A 4,326-nucleotide genomic window follows, 5' to 3' on the forward strand; every position below is an offset into this window, starting at 1 on the left:
CTTCTTATTGCAGACAATGGATTCCCCAATATGCATTTCTAGCTAAACCACTTATACAGTTGACAACACAGGAGGCAGCGTCTTCGTCTGTCCTCCCTTGGACTCAGGAACATACACAAGCTTTTGACGAATTAAAGAAAGCCTTATGTCAAGCACCTGTTTTAGCGACACCATGTTACAGCAAACCTTTTACACTTTTTGTCACAGAACGCGATGGCACAGCGTTATCGGTTCTCACTCAGGTTCAAGCAGACAAACACAGACCGTGTGCCTATTTTTCGAGTACATTGGATCCAGTAGCCCAGGCCTTGCCTGCGTGCTTAAAATCAGTTGCAGCAACAGCCCTAGCAATCAGACAAAGTGACTCCATTGTATTGGGACATCAATTGACAGTACAGGTTCCACACTCTGTTGAAGTTCTCCTAAATAGAACACAGACCCAGCACTTGACCATAGCACGACTGACAGGTTATGAATTGACATTATTCCAACCGCACATAGAAATCAGACGCTGCAATACACTAAATCCTGCTACACTTTTACCATCGAGCACAACAGATCCTACTCCACATGACTGCGTGGATGTCATTAACACAATCACGAAGCCCAGACAAGACTTGACAGATGTTGCACTAACCGATCCAGACCTGACACTTTATATGGATGGTTCATGTATGAGAACAAGTACAGGAGAGCTAGTGGCCGCATATGCAGTGACCACTGAAACTAAAGTCTTAGAAACACATCGCATTGACACCCTGTCAGCTCAAGCTGCAGAGCTCATTGCTCTGACCCAAGCCTGTATACGAGCCAAGAACCTTAAAGTAAACATATACACAGATTCACGTTATGCATTTGGAGTTGTACACGACTTCGGTGTCCTCTGGCAAGAGAGGGGTTTCCTGACCTCTCACGGAGCCAAAATCCAGCATGGTCCCCTCATCCAAGCTCTGTTGGAAGCAATACATTTGCCTACAGCCATAGCCATCATGAAGTGCAAGGCACATACAAAAGTCACAGACACTATTTCCCAGGGTAACGACCTGGCAGAACGAACAGCGAAACATACAGCCCAGACTCATACTCATACGACTGATATGACAAAGACTGACGTATCTTCACTGACACATTGCATGACAGTTAGGGACCCCACACAAGATGTCATTGACATACAGACACATGCTACTCCAGATGAAATAAAGAAATGGACTGAACAAGGAGGGGTCCAGACCGAACAGGGATGGATGACGAAGGGAAAGACCACATGGTTTCTCCCCGACTCTATGGTTCAAGTTATTATCAACACAGCACACAGTCCAGCACATTTGGGAGAGAAAGCCATGTTAGACAGTTTACAGAACCTCTGGTTTAACAAACATTTACGAGCAGCAGCAAAACAGAAAGTGCGTACCTGCATGATCTGTTGTCAGTTCAATCCAGGAAAAGGTATTCCCGTGGAACGAGGTGGATTTCATCCTCCCGACCATCCTTTTGAAGTCCTCCAGATGGATTATATCCAGATGGACAGATGCCGAGGATTCAAGTATGTCCTCGTAGTTGTATGTGCCCTATCCCGATGGACAGAAGCATATCCCGTTCCAGATTACACTGCCCCGACCACTGCCAAGCAGTTGGTTCGTGAATTCTTCCCACGGTACGGTTTGCCCCGTTTCGTTTATTCAGATAATGGTCAGCCATTCTGTGGTAAATAAAGATTTACCTATGCGGAGTTTCTATGCGGTAAAGTTCAATAAAATAGCTCAATCAAAAATGAGAGGCAGAGTCCGTGGAGTCTGAGTTTATAAGGGTTTTATTCCATGTAATGGAATGGTTCGAACCAGGTATCATGTTCCATCACCACGAAGGTTCAGGAAGGGATAGACAATGCTTTATTAACAGTGTACAATATATATAGTCAATGCATATAATGGTGATGGATACAAAAGGCGTAACAGCTGAGAGAAACAAGATAAGAACACATGTACGTAACAGAAGGTGTAACAGAAGGCGTGCACAAGGGCGTACACGGAGGTGTGTGCTAGAAACGTCACATGAAAGTGTCACAAGTGGGTGGATTCATAGAGGAATCCTGCAGTGTCAGCAGAAATACATGACTGGATGCGCGCGCAGGCAACATGACGTGTGATTGACGTGGAACTGGAGGGTGAAGGGGACTTGACATTTAGCTCCGAAAGAGGAGACAGAAGTCTGGCGTGTCAGGACAATCTAAACCCAATCATATCTGATATCTTGTGTTTGAGGAACTGTATTATCTAGAAGGAAAAGGTCTCTCGGGCAGAGGCTATTCTATACTGACTGTTAATGCGTGCATATGCGCCTACGTGTCTGCGTGTAGTGCGAGGGGCCATGGGCCTACCATGGTAACAGGAGCAGTGAATTACTTGCATGGAGACAGAAAGGCCGGGCCCTTTACTCTGCAGCTGGGAGGATGTTTACCTAAATCACTAGACAGGAATGTATTTTCGAGGAGCGGAGCAGATAACTTGAAGGCTGAATACAGTCTTGGCAGGCAAGCAGGTCGAGCCGGGCACCGCTCGCCGCGCAGGGAGTAAGGCAGAGGTCATGGATACAGATCCAGGCTGCAGCTTTCAAAGGCTTTCAGAGGCAGAAGGCAGAAAGGGCTCGATGGCAGAAATCAGGGCCCAACTCAACAGAGCCAGGAAAACGTGAAAGTGCACCATGTAAAGACGGTGGCAAGGCATACTTAGAAACTGAATTATCGATCCATTCATGGTGCATCTGAAAGAGGGCATGTTAATGTTGGACGCAAATGTATTTGCGTCTTCATAGCTGGTCACGGAGGGAAATTACATGTACTAGAAGCACGTACATGGAGCCGTTGGGGTCTACGTTAGGGGACACAATTGACCATAAAATTCAAATTACCTCATTCCCTCCTTGTCCCCTACGGACCCTTCATGATATATCGATCTTCATTAGTCTATCTATTTGTTCATGTAACACCATTTGCTCTTCCTTTTTCAGGCGGGATTTAGAACGTGGACTTGGATGAGGAATACATGATGTGGCGCACAAGCCGCAAATCGCTGGCCCACACTGTAAACATAGGCAACAACTGAATACTATGAGAAGGGCAATTCCGAGGAAGGATAGGACTTTCCATCCCCAGGCTGATAACATGCTCCAGAACCAACCGGACCATGTCCAGGTGCCTGGATTCTGGTGTATCTGACTTGCAATCTTATGGAGACGGGTTATGGCTTTATATACCGACGGTGCGTTTTCTGGAATGAAAACACAGCAACTCGATCCGATGACTCTACAAGCTCCGCCCCTATCGGCCAGGATGACCTCAAGAACAAGACGATTTTGAAGGACAACAAGTCTCATAGCAGACTGTTCCTCTGTTAAGTTGCCTAGGGCGGAAGTAGTTTCATTCACTACAGCTTCAAGGGTTCTGGTTAAGTGACGTATTGATTTGCTATTGAAGACAGCTCCTAAATAGGGAAAGAAACCTTTATTGAAATCTGTGTATTGTTCCCATGCCATTTCAGTATAGTCGACAATCGGGAGTTCTCTCTTGGGTCTATTAAGTACTAGACGGGAGTTCTTATGATAGTCAGGTGGGGCTAGAAAAACAGGTGGCAGAAGGAATGCAATGTAACATGTCCCATCCCAATCTAGTGGCAAACGTATATAGGCTGTCTGACCACAAATGAAATAGGAATGGCGGGTAGCTTTGAATGTAGATTTGCCTTTATCACTGAATTCAATCACAGTAGTACATTTACTATGACCTAGGTGTACTGAACCATTCTTTCTGACACATAATTCACCTTTAACTGGTAACACTGACATAGAGGGTAAATCTGGTCTGGTATCAGCTTGGACATTCAGAATCATGAGGTTAAGTGTATCATTTCCTAATCCATATACTTCATTTTCTAGATCGGTCCCTGTCCTTTGTGGAAGACCCTCCTTGTTAGGGTAACATGCTTTATGCATAACTACGTTCAGATTTCCCCAGACCCAATCTCCCTGATAAAGTATGGAATCAGAATCTAAAGAATTTATTAAACTAAACCATGCACCACAGGAACCATTGTGTGTAAACGGGTACGGAAAGAGGGGCAGAACTCCCTTGTATTTCTGATAGGGGGGGAGTCGGGCACATATCCAACAATTTGTAGCGTTGTTGGTCTGATGAGAGTGATGTAACATACTAATGAAGGTATTGTTGCGCAGCCCAAGTCGGTATGATAACTCGTGAGGGGGCAATTCACTGAAAGTATGCTCGACAGTGTCATTTGAGGAAGAATGTGCACGTGTGAAAATAGGGTAGTA

The sequence above is a fragment of the Lissotriton vulgaris genome, chromosome 6 (genome assembly GCF_964263255.1).
Source record: "Lissotriton vulgaris chromosome 6, aLisVul1.2, whole genome shotgun sequence".
Taxonomy (NCBI): Eukaryota; Metazoa; Chordata; class Amphibia; order Caudata; family Salamandridae; genus Lissotriton; species Lissotriton vulgaris.